This window comes from Eurosta solidaginis, chromosome 1 (genome assembly GCF_040869045.1).
Source record: "Eurosta solidaginis isolate ZX-2024a chromosome 1, ASM4086904v1, whole genome shotgun sequence".
Taxonomy (NCBI): domain Eukaryota; kingdom Metazoa; phylum Arthropoda; class Insecta; order Diptera; family Tephritidae; genus Eurosta; species Eurosta solidaginis.
In genome coordinates, this window is record NC_090319.1 from 152,797,172 (window position 1) to 152,821,040 (window position 23,869).

General features: G+C 41.4%; 1 protein-coding gene and 2 pseudogenes across 24 annotated transcripts in view; all 3 read right to left on the reverse strand.

Moving 5' to 3' along the window:
- LOC137236879 (protein eva-1) overlaps positions 1 to 23,869 on the reverse strand; it is a 3,007,131-nt gene that overhangs the window by 2,055,118 nt on the left and 928,144 nt on the right. The gene's annotated exons all lie outside the window — the stretch shown is intronic.
- Positions 6,514 to 7,952, reverse strand: LOC137238672 (zinc finger protein 436-like; annotated as a pseudogene).
- On the reverse strand, positions 8,043 to 14,394 carry LOC137238673 (GTPase Era, mitochondrial-like; annotated as a pseudogene).

Below are 23,869 nucleotides of genomic sequence, written 5' to 3' on the forward strand. Positions count from 1 at the left end.
TTTTTCGCTTATCACTAAATTCACATAAGATTGTTTTCTGTGTTAATACATACAATCAGTTCAGAGTTTCAATCCGTGTGTTTTTAAAGATTTTACTTATAAAGCACAATCACAGCAGAATTGATAGCTGGGCTACATTCAAAAAACGAAACACACTTGTAATTTTTGCTGCGGTTAGATACACACCAACGCCACTAAGTATTTTGCCTCCAAGCTCGAACCCTTTAAAGAATCAAGATATTCAAATTAATAAAATCAATGGAGACTTATATTAGATTGGCTGATTCCATAGCCGAGTTTGAACAAGATTTCAACTCCACCCCGGCCGAATCCCGGAACAAGCACACCCTTGCACTACTGCAAGAGGAGCTAAGGGCACTATGGAAGAAGACCAAGTCCACATATGAAAGTCTTCTCAGCAATCCTGAGCTGTCCAAAGACGAGCTCAGCTCACTAAGAAAGAAGAATAAAAGCTGCTTCGCATGCTACCTGCAATGCATGTCTGCTGTGGCGGCTGAAGCCGAAGCTATCACCCCACAGCCGGCAAAAGATGAAGCAAAGGATAAAGACTCTTCGCGCCGTGGACATAAAATGCGGCTGTCGCCTTGTGACACCGATGTATTTAAAGGCGACTACTTTTCCTGGAAAGCCTTTAGAGATATGTTCACGGCCATCTACATCCACAATACTGATCTGAAAGATGTCGAGAAATTATATTATCTAAAACAAAAAACTCAAGGGGAGGCAAAAGAAATAGTGGGCAGGTGCTCATTAACAAACGAGGGTTTTGCAATCGCCTGGAAAAATCTAAGCGACAGGTACGAAAATAAACGTGTCCTCGTCAACACACAACTAAAACTTTTATTTAATCTGACGGCAGTCGAACAGGAGTGTGGAACCTCAATCAAAAAATTGCAACGGGAGATAAACAATTGCATTTCTGCGCTACAAATGTCATAATATTGATATCACAAATTGGGATGCAATCATAACCTACTTATGCTCCACAAAACTCCCTGAATCTACATTGGCTCTTTGGGGACAGACCGTAGAACGAAAGACAGATATCCCGAAATGGGAGGATATGGACAAATTCCTGTCCAATCGCTTCCAGACATTAGAGACGGTTTCTGATCTTAGGGGTAACAAAACGACAAAAGCACCCAAAATTCAAAATTCGAATTCTAGGGAAAACTTGGGGTTTACCAAGCCAGCGTACCAAAATCGGCATGTAAGATGTGCAACAGTACGGAGCACAAATTATGAAATTGCCAAAAATTCCGTAGGTTGTCTACGTCAGGGAAAATCGAATTTGTAAAAAACAATAGTTACTGTCTGAATTGTCTGTCGGGTGGACACACCGTGACACGATGCACTAGCCAATTTAATTGCAGCACGTGTCATGCAAGGCACAACACCTTGCTCCATCTTCCGACAGCACAACCAAAGACAACTCCTCCAAGGTGGACTCAAAACGCCACCGACAATACACCTTCAACCTCACAGCAGGCTAGGGCAAGGATGGAGTCTGAAAAAAGACAAGATAATGCTAATAACGTCTCTTCGTGTCATGCTAACACCACTAAAGGGGTGTTATTAGGAACAGCACGTGTTAATATACACTATAATGGAGTGAAATTTTCCGCCAGAGCGCTGATAGACTCTGGGTCCGAATGCTCTTTCATAACAGAAAGACTAAAAAAGCGAATAAACCTTCCATCCAAACGTCTGCATGTGCAAGTGTCAGGAAAAAATAATACACCATCTGCACAGGTAAAGGAATCATGTGCGATTACCTTAGGTTCGCTTACAGACCCCTTAGTAAGCATCAATACAGTGACCCTAGTCCTGCCTCAATTAACAGGGGTACCTTCCGACTTGCTAAGTGAGCGTAACGACTCGGCAAGCGTTCCCTGATCTGATTCTGGCGGATAAGAGGTTCTTCATTAATGAACCAGTCGATCTCATACTTGGAGGCGACATTTATCCGCAGATAATACTAAACGGTATACGGAAGAACGTTCTAAATACGCTTCTCGCCCAAGAAACCGTCTTCGGTTGGATTTTAACCGGTCGTGCAGATGCACCTCGCCCAACCAATACGCGGGTATCCTTTTTCAATGAAATTAGCCTAGACAAGCAGCTAGCCGCTTTCTGGGAACTTGAAAACGTACCTACAAAAAAGGCCCTGACCGAAGATAATGCCTATTGCGAGGCACTATATAAAAATACAACGGAAAGGAATTCAGATGGAAGATATACCGTCGCCCTTCCATTCAAACAAAGCTTCCCGAGAACCGTCTGTTTGGGCCCATCTCTTAAGAGTGTCTGCTCTCAGTTCTATCGGAACGAGACGCGCCTAGCCAAGACACCGGCCCTACAGACGGAATACAATAGGGTACTGACAGAATACGTCACGTTAGGGCACATGTCTAAGGTGCACACCGTAGTACCACCACAATCAACTGATTGCTATTTCTTACCGCATCATGCGGTGATCAAAGAAGAGAGCACAACGACTAAAGTAAGGGTCGTATTCAACGCGTCGTGCCCGACATCCAATGGCACAAGCCTGAACGATGTTCTACACACCGGCCCAGTACTTCAAGCCGACTTAACAACACTACTCCTTCGATGGAGATTCTACAAGTATGTCTTCAACAGCGACATTGAGAAGATGTACAGGCAAATTTGGGTAAAGGTAAATCAAACCCAATACCAAAGAATAGTTTTTCGACTCAAAGCAGACCCTTTGGGGTCAACTGTGCCCCATATCTAGCGATCAGAACCATACATCAACTGGCAAATGACGTCGAGGCATCTCTGCCAACCGCAGCGCACATCTTGCGAAACAGTATGTACGTCGATGACGTCCTTGCAGGGGGCATAGCATCGAGGCAGCAATCACTGCTCGCCATGAAATCACAGCTGCATTAAAGTCAGCAGGATTCCCTCTGCGAAAATGGACCTCTAATTGTAGTAGGGTACTACAGGGAATACCCAAACCTCACAGGCTTACGGAAGACTTTCTGGAGTTCGCGGACGCGAGCATGGTAAAAACCCTAGGCATCCGTTGGAACGCGCATTCCGACTACTTTTATTTCACAGCCAAACCAATCGAAAACCAGGACATCTTAACACAGAGGGCGATCATATCGGCAATCGCCAAACTCTTCGACCCAAGAGCCAAGATACTAATGCAGAACATTTGGCTGGAGGGGACGGACTGGGATGAACCGGTATCCGCAATCACTTTAGATCGGTGGCAAACCTTTATGCAGGAGTACCCCGCCATTAACCGGATTCGTATACCTCGGTGGGTGCACTTCACCCCAACCAACGATATAGAAATTCATGGCTTCTGTGACGCGTTCGAAAAAGCCTACGCAGCTACGGTTTACGTGCGAGCTAAGATCAACGATAGGACATACGTTAGTCTACTCATGGCAAAAACGAGGGTGGCACCAGTAAAAACAATTTCACTACCAAGATTGGAGTTATGCGGTGCCGTCTTGCTGGCTGAGACTTTGGAAACCGTGATGGAGAACCTGAACTTAAGCAAATTTAACATTCACCTATGGACAGATTCGACCATCGTCCTAGCATGGATTCGAAAACCCCGTGTTCCTGGTCAACATTTGTAGCTCACAGGGAGACAAAAATCGTGGAGAAGGTAGGAACGAAAGCATGGCATAATGTCGAGTCCGCATCAAATCCAGCGGACTTATCCAGCAGAGGACTTCCAGCCACGGACCTAGTCGACAACTCTTTGTGGTGGCATGGACCTTCTTGGCTGAAAGAAGGCAAAGCGGAAAGGCCATCTCAAGGCGAACAGGAGTACCACACAAACATTGAAGAAAAACGAGTACAAGTGCATGCAGCAACGAACCTCAATAATAGCGAGGATATTCTTGATCGGTTTTCCGATCTATCAAGAGCGTTGCGGGTAATCTCCTACATTATAAGATTCGCCAATAGAACCCATCCAAAAACTAAAACGTCCTTTAAAGCAGAGTCGCACCTCGCCTGACGAAATCAAGGCTACGACTAGCCGCTTCATCAGGATATCCCAAACTCACTACTATGCCGAGGAAATGAACGCTCTGAGAACTGGGAAACCCATCGCGACCAAAAGCGAGATTCTCTCTCTAGATCCCTTTATCGACGAAGATAATGTCCTTCGGGTGGGGGGTCGTCTCAACGCATCCAGGGACGTTCCCGTCGACGAGCGTCACCCGATAATCCTCCCCTACGCCTGCCGACTCACCCGTCTCCTAGTCCAGTTTGTCCACACCATTTCCGTACATGGCGGAAACCAACTGATGCTGCGGCTCCTACGCACGCAATATTGGATACCTCGGGTCAAAAACATGATCCGATCCATCATACACAACTGCAAGGCCTGTACGCTATTCCGCAAACGTTCCCCGACGCAACTCATGGGAACCCTCCCTGCGGAACGCACTACTTTAGCCGGGCATTTACCAACACCGGGGTGGATTTCGCAGGACCGTTTGACATCAAGTCTTACAGCGGACGAGGATGCCGCATGTCTAAGGGTTACGTCTGCCTATTCGTCTGCTTTGCGACTAAGGCGATCCACTTAGAGGCGACTAGCGAACTCAGCACCGCCGCGTTTCTAGCAGCATTTAGTCGGTTTCTCGCCAGACGAGGATGCCCGAAAAACCTCTATTCCGACAACGGAACGAACTTCGTCGGTGCGTCGAGGGCTCTCCGCTCAGAGTTCAAGGCATTCCTCGTTGATGCGCGCAACCAAACCCTCTCTAAATATGCCCACCAAACCCTTACATGGCATTTCATACCAGCAGCTGCTCCTCATATGGGCGGGCTGTGGGAAGCGGGAGTCAAGAGTTTCAAAACCCATTTCAAAAAGATCGCATCGGATCATAAATTTACTCTCGAGGAGTCTAGCACACTCCTGTGCAGGATTGAATCCTGTCTCAACTCCCGACCCCTGAGACCATCTTCAAATGACCCGTCAAACCTGGAGCCACTCACCCCCGACCACTTCCTAGTCGGGGGCCATCTACTATCGCCACCCGAGATTGACGTCAGCGAGAATCGCACATCACTCATCAATCGATGGGAAAAACTTAAGGCGCTGCATCAAACCTTCTGCAAACGGTGGAAAACTGAGTATCTCACCGAACTGCAGAAGCGCGTTAAGTGGAAGCATCCACAATCGAATCTCAAACAGGGGGACTTAGTCGTCATTAAAGAGGACAATCTGCCCCCCAACGAATGGAGACTAGGTCGGATAGCCAACCTTCATTATGGCCCCGATAACCGAGTTCGAGTCGTCGAACTGGATACGGCAAGGGGACAAACCACCCGACCAATCACGAAATTGGTCCTACTACCACCCTCCAGTGAGGGTGAGGGAGACTGGTAACTCCCAACCGTTCTAACAAACCCAGTAACCCAACTCTCGTTCACCCCGAACGAGGCCAACAAATCCCATAACCCAGCTCTCGTTCACCCCGAACGAGGCCAACAAACCCCATAACCCAGCTCTCGTTCACCACGAACGAGGCCAATAGAAGACTAAAGCAGATAAACTATCTGCCACCGCATAAAAAAAAAAAAAAAGAGAAAAATTTATTCATATTACCACCAGAATATCCAGCGACCCAGAACATTCAAACATCATCCCCCAGGATGAATAAAATACGTTCAGATTCAAAGGTATTTTCGATTCAAAAGTTAATTTATTGTCGAGAAGAAAAAATGTATCTTAAATGTGATTATGCTTAAATAATCATTTCTGATTCATATCTCAGACCAAATAAAATCTTCAATCACCTCTCACTGAAATAAGCAGTCAAAAAAAAAAATATATGTTTCAACAGCTGCGAACAAATAATTTGAAAAAAAATTAAAATTTACCTTGAAACTATTCAAAACGTCTCGAAAAGATTTGCAACCCAAGCTCTGCATGCATATCCTTGCAATTTCTTATTTATGCCAGCAATCCTGACATATGCTCTTGATTTGCGACAGCAGCTCGTTCGGTCTCTGCTAGGAGTGTCAAGTGGTGAGCGTGCTTCCTTGTTACAGATTTTCTTGTAGTCTACTGATCCATTCCAGAGCACGACTGGAGTAGACGATTGTATTCGCGTTCACCCATATCATCTTTGTGTTTGGGCACTGGTCTACCTCAACCACCAAAAAGCTTGTCAGGCCAGCTGACCCGAATGGCAATTATGCACAGCTGAGAAATAATGAGTCTTACACGATCCTGATCTGCGTCTTAGCTGCGGCTGCCGCAGCGCTGGCATTTATTGCGCTTTTATTTATTTTCTTTGAAAAACTTTACTTATAATATTGAGAAAACAACAAAAAAAATGTTTGCTGTTAAATATTTGGTTTAGTTATTAAGCTACTAAAAACTACCGTCTTACCATGGTTTACATCGAAATGAGCGTTTATGTAAATCCACATTAATAATCATCAAGACATGGAGATCTTTCTTCAGTCATTTGGGTTATTCAATCATGAAGTAATTTCAAAGTTGATGGTCTTGTTCAAACGACATTTGGCATATGGATCATCTTGCACATTACCAGGCGGCGCATGATTACTCGTCATACGATGTCTTAAGTGCAGTACCACTTATGTAAGAATCACCACAAACGTTACATTTATAACGCTTTTCTCCGGTATGGCGCCGCATATGAATGCGCAAATCATTGGATTGTGTAAAAGATTTTTCGCATTCTGAACATTTGTACGGTCGTAGTCCTGTATGTATTCGCATGTGCCTTGATAATTTATTTGGTCGTATAAATGGCTTTCCACATATGGTGCAAACATGCGGTCGTTCCCCGGTATGCTGTCTCTTATGCACAACTAAATCCTGTCGACGAGGAAATTCTTTTTCGCATTCATCACACCTATAAGGCTTTTCTCCTGTATGCCGTCGTATGTGTATTATTATGCTAGCTTGAGCAAAGCTACGTCCACAATATGGGCAAATTTCACGCTTATAAGTTTTTTATTTTTGTGAGTTTGTATCGTGTTCTAGATCACCACCACCGGAATGCATTGCACGAACGTGACGTTCAAGTGCAAATTGACGTGCAAAAGTACGTGGACGTAGTTCGCATATTATTGGCTTTTCCTCGGTTGGCTTGGGCGCCACCGCAGCGATATGCTCAGCAGTTACATTTGTGTGCGCAGTTTTTGTATGCTTTTCCAATGTCATATTTCTGGCAAATACCCGCTGGCAGTGTGGGCATTTCCGCCAGTGAGATGTCACAAATGTTACCAATCGTGATCCGATCGATAACCCTTGACTTCTTTTTGTACTGTTGCTTACATTTTCATCTGCTGATATAGTGCTTCTTGCTTTAACCTGATCTACTTTCTCAGATTGTTGAGCAAGGCTACAATTATTCGCATTCTCGTCGGGCGAGCTTTCAATAGCCTGTGCTATATCCTTATCATCCTCATTCTCGGCCAATAAGCACACACCATCAATAGCTTTGCTAATATCATCCTTTATATATGGAATTATAAATACTCCTGTGCTTGGTTTTTCTTCCTTGGACGGTGTATTTTGATATTGGCCAATAAAATATTCCGAACGTTGTATTGTACAAATGAAATCATACGAGTTCAAAAGTGTATGTGAACAATCACTGCAAATACGAGTCGGCAGCAACTGCTCAGGGTTTTTACTTGAAGTCAACATTTGGATATCAGTGGCACGCAAAATTTGTATATACAAATTTCTTAAACAAAGTATTTCATTTCCGAATTCTACTTCGTCGTCGAGGGAAGTTGAGTCTTCACTTTCATGTAAGCAAATGCGGCAGCATAAATTATTTAATTTTACAACAGTCCTAGGAGCTTCCATCATCGACAAAAAGGTGCAAGACATGAATCTTTGTGTAAATTTGAAATTCTGATTGGCAAAAAAAGAAAATGTATAATTTTGTGTAAAACCGTGCAGCGAAAAAGCCAGCAGTTTTCATCAAACGAGTTAACAACGCAGCCTAAGACCTTCATAGGGATTATAATCATAACCAGCATCTTCCGCAACCACACCACCCTTTCTCCGCTAACTCCATCGAGTATTTGCTGCTATGTTTGTCGCTAACATTGTCGCCAATGACTGTCAGATTGGTGTGACCATTTTCCTCCGAATATCGATTGCGCTTTGCAAATTGTACGGTATTTCTTGAGGCAAATAATCTAACAGTCTTGCGCGTACACTTTCCACAATGAGCTCCTCAGGCGTTTCATCGGTGAACATTTCTTTTGCATAATCCCAAGAACGATCTTTTGCAATGCTTGTCAAATAACTATAAATATCACCCAATCCATTGCCTGTGATGGATGAAACTAGAAATACTTCTTGGAAATTGCTCCAACTTCCTTCTTTTCCCTTGACTTTTCCTGTGATTGTAGGTGCACTCGCATTCACCTTTTCAATTGGATTGGCCTGAAATTTTCGTTTACGATTCCCTTTTAATTGCGCAGTACTAATAGTATTATTAGTTAGTATTCGTATCAAGTCCAATAAGATACGCTTCGATTTTAGCATATCAATTTTGTTTAAAACCAAAAAAAAAAAAAAACTAGGTAAGTGGTGGTATTCCTTCAGAGTTTCCAAGACTGTGGAATGTAAAACGTTACTTGTCCACGAATTGGACACATCATGCATACAGGCAATAACATCTGCATATTGAATTACATGTCTGTAAGCCTTGTTAAAGCTGGAGTCATTGGTGCCGTATGTCGTATCGCTGTATCCGTATCCCTAACGTAATCAGCTGTTTATCGTTACGACGGTAAACCAAAACCCATTTGGTTGGCTACGATACGGTTACGACCTTAGCGGCACCAATAATCGATTGCATTGATTCTCATAAGGTTGGTCGAATCAGCTGTTAAAAGGTTACCGATACGGTTACCGATAAAGCACCAATGTCTCCAGCTTAAAGTTTTGTTTTTGCTCATCATAAAATCTTGGACTCAATGTACGATCACGATATATGAAATATGTTTTAATGTATACTTTGTCTGCGGCCAGCTCAAATTAGAATGTCAGCTTTATATTTCTACTATATGTAAATGGACGGCAATCTGAAACGAGAAGAAAAAAGATGGTATTAGTCGAGCTAGCCAGTAAATAAGAAAAAATCCACGTTTCCTGGAAATTCATTCTAAAATGTGCGTATACTCATTCCCATGAATGAATGACATTGTGAATTAACGAATCAATGTTGCCACTCGATGACATTTGCTTTTGTCTTTTCTTACGCCGTAAACACATTGCGCGCGACCCCATGGCATCACAAGTCGGATCCGCGGGATCCAACAAACTCGAGTGTTAGTACCCGAACAACTTTACCTTCTTCCGACAAATGAAACACACTCAAAACACACTTTCTTGTGGAAAAAAAAGGGGGGAGCCACTCGAGACCGAAATAATTGTCGCGGTTTATTTGCATTGTTTTCCCTGTTAAAAAGGTTAGGGCAAAATTAAAATGTAAAACATAAACAAAACATGTCACACTCAATAGTGGTCTCGCTTTCCTGATTGAAATTGTTTTTGTGTATTGAAGTTCCGATAAAGTTTCGTCAGTCCTTTTTAGCTTGAAATCCAAGCAAGAATAAAGTAGTGTCATATATGCTCTCGATACTATAACGAAGGTAGAAATTAAACTTTTTAAAACAGACTATAAATTTAATGTCGCGTCAGGACTCAGACGCGAGCTGTCCCTAAATACGTCTTGACATGACCATTATGTATCATTACACTGCAATGGGCAGCACCGCACAGTCTCGTTCCAATGATTGGAAGAGTGAGCAGCTGACAGCTCTACAAATTGCCACACTCGATAGTGTAGGCTATTCCCGCGAGGGTTGTGTTGAAATCAACAAACACACCACAATTTGTGATTCTCACACAACATGGCCCAAATCAACACAAAAAGTGTTCCCAGACAGCGAAAAAAGGCCTCCTTACATCTGTCGCACATTTTATCTGTACGGCGTCATTTGACTAGTCATTTTACAGTCATTCATATGTTATATTCATAGTCACATTGCATGGGCGTGGGTAAGTTTTGTGACCAAATTTTGTAAGGCAATTACAAGGAGCCGTGACATCCCACGGGTTTACCGTGATATACCGTATATTATCGCGTATTGCCTGCCTTAGGCAAACACCAAAAAATATAGTTTGTCCTAAATCTATATTTAATAATTCTTAATTTCACTCCTTGATTGTTTCAACATCAGAACTTTCATTCTGATGAAAATATTTTCAAAATTAAAGATACTTTTAGGCCTGTCTCAATGCAATTTTACCAAACCTAACAGTGGTTTCAACCACTACACGTCATTATGTCGGCAGACTAACTTTCACTCAAATTATTTCTCAGATTATTCATCCCGAGTACGCCAACCACAAGCTCAGCCTATTAAGCTCCTTGTCTCCGCTCATAAGCCACCCAACCCAAGGGTATCTACGAATGTTCTATTAACAATTTGATATTCCAGAATGACTGGATTGTCCAATAAACGCGCCAAGACGGAGGCACGCGGCAGCACATTCAGCGTCCCATGCCGGCTATGTGAAAAATCGCACAGCATAAGGCTCTGCCCGATTTACCGGGGCATGACGAACAAGGATCGACTAAAGACGATTATAGGCTTGAGATATTTGACAAATTGCTTATCGCCATTCCACCAACGGAAGACATTTCCCAGCGAAGATCGCTGTCATCGGTGCAACGAGCAGCACCACACGTCAACACACCTCGACGACGTTCCACCAACGAGAGTGATGGCGAAGAGAGCTCCGACGGAGCCCTGTCAATCCACGTCACGGAACAAACCCTGTGGTGGGAAGGGGACGTCGCCGAGGAAGAGATCGAACGACGGGAAGATCCTACTGCAATACTAGCCACGACACCACCGGGCGGTTCAGGACCACAACGTTTCCGACCGCTCCTACGACACGAGGATCCTTCAAACGTACAACGCGGGGAGACACGTCCTTTCCCCCCCATCGCACCGCTCTACCGTGGGGCGCCGTGGCGACGCGGAACCGCGTCCGTCCCGCTCGTCCCGAGGCTCGATTGGTAGGGCGGTCCCGTATAACGCTCGTGCCTAAGTAACCACGCTCGCGCGCCAACCAACAACGCCAGCCGGCTTCAGCAACGACCATTACACGCGCATTTGTAGCCATAGCTCCAACGGCGGTCGTTCGGATAGCAGCAGGAGGGAAGCTCCACGCAGTACGCGCCCTTATCGATCCGTGCGCTCCGAACTCCATCATCGATGCCAACCTCGCAAAGGACCTCGGGTTAGAGCGTACCGGCACATCCTATCACGTGAAGTGCACGCTTGTTCTACGAGGGAAATACGGGGTAACGGGAGCAGTGACGACCCAGGCCACAGTGGTGTCACGATATTCACGGCTTAGTCCTACAGCAACTCTGGATCCATCGGTAGCCACGCCATTCCAATTTATGAAGCTGGCGGATCCAGCTTTCCACCGGTCTACACCTGTCCGGCTCACACTAGGTGCCGATGTCTACGCCAGCCTAATGGTTATCGGCACACCACCGTCGAACGTAGGCGGGCTGCTGACTTAAGCCATCATATTCGTGTTGGTAGTGTCGGGAGCCCACCAGCAATAATCAGGCATCTGTCCATTCAATAAGTAAAGTGCACTAAAATCAACCCACGGATATTTCGACTAACATCTCTTTATTCACAGGAATCCCACGAAGAAGCGTCTGGCGTCGGTCGAATTACGTATCCTGGGCATACTATTCTTTCTTCCATACGCATTTACTGCAGGGTCTAAATTTAAGTTGAGATTCGTTCTCGTGAGCCCTTTGGGACTTGGTTGTTGGGGCGCTACGCTCGTTTCGAAGGTGCTCGCCGCAAGGGGGCCGGCATGAATAGGCCACAAGCCTAAATATGGCGGTGCACCCTCGTATCGCTTTACTTTTCCTTTTCGTTATCTTTTCACCCCACATTTTTCATTTATTCCTATCGGGATATACCGATAACCGTTTACCCACCGGATAATAGTTAAGCCTAGGATTCGGCGGTGACCGCGAACTAAAGTTCTTTTTACCTCGGTCACTTTTTTTGCGAACGTTTAAGAAACCGCCAGCAGCCAAGCCACCGAAGGTAAGTCTTTCAATAATATTAAAAATTATAGAATTAATTTTGCACTTCCGTCATCGGAAATCGTGAATTAAGTGATTAAGTGGATTAACTCTGAATTTGAATTTACTTTTCTCTTAATAAACATTATTGTGTATCTTTTTATAACGTAATCGTTGTGATTTTTCCTTTTTTTCTCCTCACCATTATTGCGAGCGCGCCCTATCTTGGCTTACCGCCGTAACACTCTGAATGAGTGGGTGGGTTTATACCCGATTGCGTGTGAGGTTTATACCTATTTGCGAATTTTGTTTGTAGATTGTTGTGTAATTTTTATTTTATGCCGATAATTCGAAGTGGCATTACATATTTTAAAGAAGTGGAATGTCAAATTTAAGGATCGGTTTGGTCATCGGTGAAACCCTCTCCACTTGTTTCATTGGCTGGTGGAAATAGAACCAGTTTGGCCAATGGCCTTGTAATTTGACCTTTTTTAGTCGTGATGTCGACAACTCATGCAAGGTCGTCTAGTCCTGGGTGTATTTTGAGCACTCTTCCAAGTCTCCACTCGTTCGGAGCTACATTGTCGTCTTTCACGACGACGAAATTCCCTATTTTGATGTTTACTTTCGAGTGTTTCCATTTAACCCGCTTTTGCATTTCTAAGAGATATTCTCTTTTCCAACTTTGCCAAAAGGTTTGATGCAAAGCTTTTAATTTATGACACCTATTGACTATGGAGGCAGGATTCTCATTGGAATCTATTTCTGGAGGATCGAGAAGATGTCCGCCTACCAGAAAATTACCAATTGTTAAGGGTTCTAAGTCGGTCGATTCGTTCGACGCTGGACTTAATGGTCGTGAGTTGAGGCAAGCCTCTATTCGACAAAGTAGAGTTGTGAATTCCTCAAAGGTATATTTATCCCAACCTGCCACTTTTCGAAAGTGGCTTTTGAAACTTTTTACTCCTGCTTCCCACAGACCTCCCATATGAGAAGAGGCACCCATAAGTTGGGTTTGTACACGTTTTTTATAGGTTGTGCAGACCTTACAATTGTGAATGATGGATTTTATCATATTTTAAACCTTAGAAATCCAGTATTGGGTCCTAATAAGCCTAAACATTAGTTGATTTTCTCCATGTAAAGAGATTTCGTGGATAAACTGAACTAAAAGGCAAGAAAATTTGCATGTGTAAGGTAAGACTATTGGATGGCGTTCATTGTATGGTAGGTCTAGAGCCGCGCGGATGTGACCACCAGTCCTTATAATGCAATACTTGTCTAAGACAGGGTCAAGAGGAAGCAATTCGCTTTTACAATCTACTAGCTTGCCTGACTTCAGATTTTTGTATTCCGTGGGATAAAACTCTTGTTGCGACATCTTAACTAAGCGTTGCGTAGCGAATTCGATTTCATCTGATGAAACCAGATACGACGTTTTATTAAGATAATATTTTGTCTTTGGATGAGTTCTTTCGAGAAATCTCAAGACATAAGATATCACCCTTAAGGCTCTGGGTAGGTTCGAAAATCTATCCAGAATATCAAAATCCATTTTGGTCGTTACTGACTCGTTTCTCCTCGATGGTTGTGTTGTAAGTTATATTCTGTATAGGCCATTTTGAGATGTCTTCTTGTAACCAAGAAGGTCCCTGCCACCACAAGGAATTGTTGACCTGTTCATGTGCTGGGAGTCCTCTGCTAACCATATCGGCTGGATTTGATCCCGAATCCGAATGATGCCAATTATCCTTTCCAACCTTTTCGACAATTTTCGTGATACGGTGTGCAACGAAAATTGACCACGAACAAGGGGCTTTCATATCCAAGCCAGTACAATCGTGGAATCGGTCTATAAATAGGTTCATGGGTTCCCTAAATTGAGATTTACTGCTAATGTTTCCATCATTTCGGCGAGTAGCACTGCTCCACATAATTCCAATCGAAGAAGGGAGATAGTTTTTACGGGAGCTACTTTAGTCTTCGCCAATAGCAAATTGATTTGAACTTGGTCGTTTGATTCGACGCGGAGGTATATTGCCGCAGCATGCGCTTTCTCCGATGCGTCACAGAAACCGTGTATTTCCGAATTGTTGGTTGGAGAAAAGTGTGTCCAGCGCGGTGTCCGAATGTTATCAATTTCGGTATAATTTTCCATAAAAATTTTCCAACGTTCGGAAGTAGTTGGTGATACTTCTTCATCCCACTTTGTGCCTTCAAGCCAAATGTTTTGCATAATGATTTTGGCTACGATGACTATTGGATGAAGCCATCCCAACGGGTCGAAAAGTTTTGCAATTGCTGATAAAATCGTTCTTTAGGTCAAAATCTCATAATTTTCCATGGGCTTTGCGATGAAGTAAAATTCATTCTTATGTACTTTCCACCTGATTCCTAGTGCCTTCACTGAACTTGCGTCTTCGAATTCCAGGAAATCTTTGTTAAGGAGATGTTGTTTAGGGATATCCTTTAGTATTTGGTCGGAATTGGCTGTCCATTTTCTTAGTGGAAAGCCGGCTGATTGCAATGCTTGAGATATTTGATCTCTGGCAGTAACTGCTGATTGGATGCAGTGTCCACCAGCAAGAATATCATCCACATACATGTTATTCTCTTAGTATTGTGGATGCAATTGGAAAGGTGTCTTCGACGGCCTTTGCAAATTGTAAACGTGTCCTTATTGCTAGATAAGGAGCACAGTTAACCCCGAATGTCACAGTCTTTAGTTCGTAAAAGCTGACACAGGGCTTTCAGAGCTAGTATGGAATACTATGCGCTGGTAATTGGTTTGGTTAGGTTGTACCATAATTTGTCGGTAAATTTTACCGATATCGCTGTTGAAGACATATTTGTAAAGTCTTCAGCGAAGTATAAGAATAGTTAGGTCAGCTTGAAGCGTAGGACCTATATACAAAACGTCGTGCAGACTTACTCCGTTTACGGTCGGACTAGATGCGTTAAAAACAACGCGAACTTTCGTGGAGGTACTTTCTTCCTTGATGACGGCGTGATGAGGTAGAAATTAATGGTCAGAGGAGTCTGGTGGCACACAGCTGTTGATCCTTGACATATGTCCTAATTCCTCGTATTCGGTCACAACTCGATTATACTCCGTTTGTAAAGTAGGATTTTCGCCAGTCGTGTCTCGTTCCGGAAGAACTGGGAGCATGCTCTTTTAAGAGAAGGCCCTAGGGCAGATATTTGCATAATATGCAAGTGTAGACGTGTTTGTGCCGTGCTGCTAGTTTTGTCACTTCTTCCTGCAGTAATAAACGCACGTAAAGTAGCCGGAAACTGAGTGCTAATCTGTTGCTTGTCTCTCGGGCATTGAAATATTATATTATAGTTAACTTTTTCGCCGTAAATATCGATTTCCATAAGTTTTCCTAATGTCTACAGTTAATAAAAAAGTGACAAGAAGCATAAAGTTGTCCCCGCCGAAGGGTAGTACCCCACTTCATGGCAAAGTTAGAGATGGTGAGAGCTCACAAACGGCGCAATGGCTGAAACAAATGAAAAATATGGAGAGTAAACTGGAGAGCATTGTGGCGAATTTGAGTGGGAACATAAAGAGCAGCGAAGAGCGACTTATACAGCGATTCAATGACATTGAAGTAGAATTGCAAAGTATTAAGACCACTGTCAAACTCTTTGATGTGAGGTTGACTGCTGTAGAATCAGCGTGTGAAGAAATTGCCCCGCTTAAGGTAGAAGTGGTTTTGCTGAAAAGTTAGTCGGAAAAGCAAGAGAACGCAGCTGCTGCTACTGACCTTATAATTAATGGCGTACCCAATTGTGCAAATAAGAGTTGCTTGGAGATCTTCTCCGATATTTGCAAAGCAGTGAAACATGAGATGCCAGCGGTAAAAGAAATTTTCCGATTACCTGAAACGAAAACAAACCGCGGCAGCAGCTCCCCACACACTTCGACGTCGACTTCCTCACCCATTATCGAGAAACTTCACTCGTCATATGCCCGCAGTAGACTCTTCATGTCGGTAGCTGGCTACTGCAAAGCCAATAAGAGAGCTCTTACTTTACATGATATTGCTGTTGAAGGTGCAGCGAACATTCACCTGCACGAAAGTTTGTCGAGAGCAAAACGTGAGCTTATGAATTATGCAGCCCAGCTCAAACGCCAAAACCATCTGGCAGCTGCTTTCTCGATACGCGGGCAAGTGTATGTACGTAAAAGAGACGGGGGGAAGGCGACTCGTGTAAATGGTAAACAAGAAATTGATTAAATTGTCGGCACATCATAGAATAGGAAGAATGATTTTCTCATGCGGTGATTTATTTGTTTTGTTTAATTTAAGTTTCACTAAGCATTTTTCTCTCACATCTCTTATTTCTTTTTCAATGTCTGGTGTTGCTTTTTTCTATATTCTTATTTGCTCTAATTTTTGCTTCCACTTCCTCTTTTTCCTGTTTACTTCTTCAATTCTTCTTACACTTGGTTTTCCTGTACTATTTACTTGCCCTCTGTTTGCTTATCTTTACTTTACTTGTATCACTATTGTTTTACTGCTGATTAGAAATGTTTGCATTGATGTTTTCATTGAAGTTGTGTATCATTTAACGTGACTGTTCAACAAATATTCGGCACTAATGATAAACACAAGCTGATGTTGGATATACTGTGTAAACAATCGAATTGTCTTAACATAGCTCACTTTAATGCACGGAGCCTGTGCTCTGACAAGATGGACTATGTTAGATATATTTTTAATAATTCCTTGGTAGATATCATTTGTATATCTGAGACCTGGTTCGGTGAACATGTCACTGACCTACATTGCTGCATTAGCAACTATAATGTTGTGCGAAATGATCGAAAGCACAAAAAAGGGGGTGGGGTAGCTATATATTGCAGAAAATCGCTCAAAATCAAAACTCTTGCTAAATCTGAAGGTTGTGGTACTGAATATATTATTTCATAGGTTGCAGGTGGTATCACCAAAATACTTGTTTCATGCGTATACAACCCGAATAAATGTTTATTGCTAGATGGCTACTTTTTTGATTTGTCTGTTCATGTTATTGAGTATGAGTGTTATGTTATATGTGGTGATTTTAATGTAAACTTACTTGTGAAAGATTCGATTAGTATCAAACTGCGTGATCAAATATCAGCAGCTGGACTAACTATTGTTAATGAGAAAATACCTACAAGAAACGCTAATAACGCTAGGCCAAGCCTTCTAGATTTTTTTATTACCACTGATCTGGCCTTAATTCTTAAATTTGACCAACTATTTTTCATATCGGACCATGATTTGCTTTTCTCTACTGTTGATGTAGTGTTAGAACGTCCTGCTGCTGGTGTTACTTTCTCGTACCGTGATTTCCGCTCTGTAGATACCAGTGCTTCGTTCTCTGATTGTAACGCCATTTATTGGAATCAATGTTGGAATTACGAGTCGGTAGACTCAAAGCTCGAGTTTCTTAATAATCAATTGACTTCCCTTTTTGATCGGCACGTGCCCCTACGTAATTCTAAAGTTATAAATAAATCTTGCCCTTGGTTTAACAAGAGAGCTAATGCTGCAATCCAAAAACGAAATAAGTTACATGCAAAGTGGAGAAGGCTAAAGACGAATGCATCATGGTGCGAATATACAGTTGCCCGCAACACGGCGACAGTTGTTACTAGGCAAGCAAAAAGACGGTACTGTCAACTAAAATTGAATCCGTCTCTCCCATCTAAGAAGCTGTGGGGCAATCTAAAAAGTCTGCACATCCATGGAAAGAATAGTATGCAATGTGAAATTGACCCTAATGTTATAAACGAATATTTCACTGATAATGTAAGCCCCGTCAGTATTAGTGTTGACACAGAGTCGCCCTCACAACTTTTAATCCAAAACCCCTTTGAATTCATCTGCGTCAGCGAAAATGAGGTGTACAAAGCTGTCATGGCGATCAAGTCTTACGCAGTTGGAAATGATGGTATACCTGAAATTTGTTAAAATTTTACTTCCGTATATAGTAGGTGCTCTCACTCACATTATTAACCATATCTTCACAAGTGGCTGTTTTCCGGATGCTTGGAAATAGGCAATTATTTTTTCGGGTTCTCTGATAGCTCTTCAAAACTGTTGTTAAATTATCTAACGGGAAGAGTTCAACGTGTTGTATGTGATAATGCCTCATCTCAGTTCAGAGCTATCAAAGCAGGTGTCCCGCAAGGCTCAATCCTTGGCCCGCTCTTGTTTAGTATGTTCATTAACGACGTATTTTCGGTGTGTAAATAGGGGGACTCATGATAGCATATAAACTTATAAGGTGTAAAATTATATCCATTTACACACGCGGTTATATGAACGCACCTAGTAATACTCTTGATAAACTTGATTGTTTTTCAGCTGTATTATTTCCAAAAAAATTTTTTTGATTGTTATACAAATTAAAAAATACCAAGATTAAGTGAAAAATCAAAACTAAAACACCTTTACTTGCTGATGTTGGATATTTTTGATGAAAATGCCGTCTGTAATGTCTGCAAGGTTGCATTCCGTTGAGTTTACCGCGTTTACGCAATGAAATGTTCGCGTAAATTTATACAAATTGTGTAAATGATTTTTCATACAAAATTTGACAGCTCGTGCGTAAACTAGATAAATTTATACGTTTACACACTTTATAAGGCATTTATACGGTTACATGAGTCCCCCTAATATGTTAGTGCGCACACGTATGCTGATGACATTCAGTTATATCTTTCAAATCGTATCGGTCTTGTAGAAGATATATGTTATAAAGTAAACAACGATCTGTCTGCTATATTGCGCTGAGAGCAAAAAAATGTTTTGTGTTTAAATGCAAGTAAATCATATGTTGTACCCATATGTAAAACCGAAATAGACCCTGATGATATACCGCCTTTAGTAATTGGTACATCCACTCTTGAGATCACTCACAAAATAAAGAACCTTGGGTTTATAATAAAAAATAAACTTAGCTGTGGTGATCATGTTAACAAATTGGTAAGCAACGTTTACTTTATTCTGCGCAGGTTGAGAATATCTGCAGCGTTTACGCACTAGACACACGTAAAAAAAACTCGCGATACAATTTATTGTGCCCCATTTTACGTACGCAGAATTAGTATATAGTAAACTTGACTCGCTATCAGCAAATAAGGTAAATGAAGCCTTCAAAAATGTTACACGGTATGTTTATGGCATATGTCGTTATGCTCACATATCACCATGGCACGACAAAATTTTGGGTTGTAGTATTATGCAATATTTGGCCGCGAGGAACGGTATTTTCATGTTTAAGTTGCTGGAATGGAAAACCCCTAAATATCTGTATGACAAGATTCAATTAACCAGATCTCAGAGACTAAACAGCTTAATAATCCCGAAATATAGTACACTAACATCTAACCGGCTGTTTTTCATTGGTGCAATTACAATGTGGAACAGGATTCCAGAAAATTTAAAATCACAACTAAATAGCAACTTCAGAAAGCTAATATACAAATATTTTAGTGACCTCGATATGACGCTGGCCTCTCAACTACAAATAAGCTGCTAATATCTTAATATCTACTTTCTGTCTTTCTCTATTTTCTAAATTTCACTTACTATCTATATCACTTACTGCCTTAAATTGTTAAGTGCCATTGCATTAGTATTAAGCTTGAATCATATATTTTATTTTATCTTTTAAGTAATGTTTTTTAAATATAAATATTAAAAATTAGAATGTATCCCATTGCTGATGTACACATAAACGACTGACTAGTCTTAGTTGTACAATGAAATTAATTAAATAAATGTTATGTTATGTTGTTATATTTTGGAAGGAAATTCTCGTTTAAAAGGTAATGACACTGTGTATTTCCCGGTATTGTCCCTAGTGGTGGTACTTCTGTATGACTCCTCGCAGTATTATTCGTCCGCATTAAAGCGTTTGTTTTTAGGGATTTCTTCGAGTTCCAAAAAAGGCGGATAATTGCTTATCCAATAATACGTCACTGTAATAGGAGAAGATTTCTTTTGGTTGCTCTTGAACATCTGTACGGCCTGTAAGTATCCAGCCGAAAACAGTTTCTTGTGCCAAGAGCATACCAAGTACATTCTCCTGCTATCCGTTCAAGATGATTTGAGGGTAAATGTCCCCTCCCAGGACTAGATCCACTGGTTCTTTGACAAAGAGTCTTTTATCTGCCAACTCGAGATCAGGGAATGCTTGTCTGTTCATCGCACTGATCTGGCATGTTAGATCATACCCTGTAAGCTTTGGCAGGACAAGAACTTTTGGGTTCAAAGAAAATAATGGGTCAATTAGTGACCGCAACTCTATTGAATAAGACTCTTTGACCTGTGCAGAGTATGAGTTAGTTATACCGGAAACTTGAACGCGAATTTTCTCGGATGGCAGGTTAATTCGACGCTTGATATGTTCGGTAATAAATGAACATTCAGAAGCAGAATCAATTAGGGATCTGGCAGAAAAATTGGTATTATTATATTGTATGTTGACACGAGCGGTGCCTAGCAGTACATCAGCGGTATTATGCGCATGGCACGATTGCACATTGGAGGTTTGCTTGTCATTGGACTTTGAATTTTTCCTCTCTCGTGCTTGTCGCGATGTCGAAGGGGTATCATCGTCATTACTTACAAGAACTGCTGCTATTTGCTGAATTTTTTGTATATGTAGGAGCGTGTTGTGTCGAGAATGCCATGTACTACAGTTATAAGAACTAGTACATTTCGAAGCAGTATGTCCAGAAGACAAACAATTCAGGCAGGTATTATTGTTTTTAATAAATTAAATTCTACGAGTAGGTGTAAGTTTGAGAAATTTAGTACAGGTTCGTAGTTTGTAGTCATTTGTGTGACACACACACAAATTCTTAATGCTTGTTTGGAAGCTGCCAACCTTTATATTATGAGGTTCAGGGGTTTTGGTATTTTGGAGCTTAAAAATTCTTATTACCTCTGTGACCAGACACGTTTTTTAAGGCAAGAAATCTATGGGATAGGAATTTATTCATGTCCTCCCATTTTGCTATACCCGTTTTGTTCCCTAAAGACTGTTCCCAAAGTGAAAGGCTGGTTTCGGTCAATTTTTCTGCGCAGAGGTATACAAAAAGTGCATCCCATAAATCTACCGTATGCCCTTTTAATGCATTCATGCAATTATTTAATTTTAATTGTAAATTCTTCAATTGCCTCAGTAAAAAGTATTTATGCATCCATTTTGACTTAGGATATGTATTTAGATAGAAATCCGGAAGATTTAATGTATACTTTTGAGGTAAAAACCTTTTGTTGTCCTCTCTGCTCAGCTAGTGTTATGTAACTAAGTACCGAAAGTAAGGTAGAAACCCTCAGTTGCGTTTTGATCGGTGGTAGAAACCCACCGACTCGTATACCTAGCTAAGTGCTACCGCAAGTAAGGTGAAAACCCTCAATTGCGTAATAATAGGTGTTGAAAATCCACCGACTCGTATAACTAGCTAAGCTACAGAAAAGAGAGCTAGAGAAAGGAGGGCAACAAAAGCAAAAGCAGACTAAAATGCAATGCACTTTTTAAATTTTCACTATATATTTCTTTTGGTGTAGTTTTGTATGCGCAGATGTATATAAAAAACGCCGATTCGCCAACCACACTGATATAATGGTTATTTTTTACAACAAAAAACCTAGACTTCGTTGTGTTAATCCAATATATGTTAAGCCGCAAAAAATAAGGCAAAGTGTAAAAAATAATAAGCAACAAACAAGCAGTTAAAATTACTAGTGAATTTTTTTTTGGGTTCATGAACCAAAGTGAAGTGCTGTTGTTGTTGTTGAAAATTAACAAACAACGAAACTAAAAAGAATGTGTGGTTATGTGAAACCGAAAATAGTGCAGTTTAAGTTAAAATTAAAATTTTTTCTACTAAAAATTCTGCACTATGTTACCTTAAGATGTGTGAGGAGAACCTTACCGCGGGTGTGGGGATAATGCTGATAGACAAAAGGCCTTTTTAACACTTAATTCACTTAAAAAAAAAGTTCACTTAAAAAAAATTGTGCGCTGTAAATTATAACCACGTACCTTGATTGTTGTTGCGGCTATCTGTGCTTGTTAGTTGGTTTGCAAAGACGAGTTTGTTTTTATTTCAAATGCTGCTCAGTCTCGAAGGTCTTACTGTTGAATTTACGAAATTGTATAATGTGCCAAAATTATAGTGAGTGGACTGTATATTGGTAGGTCGCTTGTAACTTGGTGAGATGGACCAAACGTTAAGGCTGAAGGACCAAATGTTGGCCTCGCAGAACACTCGGTGCGCGGAGGTCCAATATAATGAAAAGGAAAAGAAAACACAAATAACTTCAATATTAGTATGGTATAATAATTGATTTATTATTTGTTGAGTTAGTACAATATTTTACCTTTCGTATAAATTGAGATGTGGCGGGACGGCCTTCTTCCTTCGTGGTTGAAATTGAAACTCAAAATGGAAAGTGATCTCAGTGTCTCACTGGAGATCGTGCGGGGGTTTCCCAGGGGATATTTGTTATCCCATGGAAAACTCAGTTACCCGTGTTAGTGTTGCATATATGTGAACATACATGAATGTGTATGCATGTTGGTGTGCAGTACATGAAAGTATGTATGAATGTCTTTGCACTAAATAAATTATGTATTGGAGTAGCCGTGTTTGCAGTATAAAAATATTTAGGTCCTGGCCTCTTTTTGCCGAAGATTTGGTGATAAAATTGTAAAACGTTGACAGTGCTGAGTTTGATGCTCTGAGCTATTGCAAAACATACACCTTGCTGCCGAAGCATTTGAAACTACAAATGATTTTCATTGATTTGTTCTTACAGGTTTTTAGGTTCGGTTAACTTGACCCTTGTGTATTTGTATTGCATGCTCCACATTCTCTAAAGTTCGATTCGTTTTTCTAAAAATCCAGCCAGCTGGTCCCATGAAGGCAAATCGTTGCTTGATGAATGTTCTCCCATTTTGCTTGAGTTACCTTGTCTAATCTTTCTAATATTAGATGTACAATGACGCAGTGTGCTATTTGCTCCCGTGATCCGAGTGTTTGTAATGCACGTATATATGATGTGACCTTGTCCGTTAACTCACGCAACTTATTTACCTCTCCCTTGTCCAGCCCTCTCTCTCTCTGATATGTGCCTGAAATATAAGTATCTTATTATCAAAACGTTTATGTAGTAAATCTAATGCAATTTTATAATTAGCTTCATTTATTTCCAGTGATCTGATGGTGTCTAACGCTGCACCACTCAGACAGGAACGCAAATGCTGCAGCTTGTCGACTTGTGTGAGGTCAGCATTCTTGCCAATAACGGAAGAGAACATAGAAAAGAAATTCGTCCACTCGGTGTAGATCCCACTAAATTTTGGCAATGTAAGCAAACGCAAACGAGACCGATTTGCATTTACGATAATTGACTGCGAGTCGTTGGTGTTCATCTTGAATGTTGAACAATGTTGAGATACACAACGCTTACTAATTTCTCGTTGTAAAGTTGCTTTGAGGTTTACTAGCTTATCATCAAACGTTTATGGTAAATCACTGTTCAAGCTTTCGACATCTAGTTCCTCAAGAATATTGTGCGCTGCTGAGAATGTTGACTTTAATTCGCCCAATGAGTCAATCATTGCCGACAGTGCATACTCATCCATGTTTTGCAACTTATCACTATTAATATCTGCCGCTATACGCACGAGAC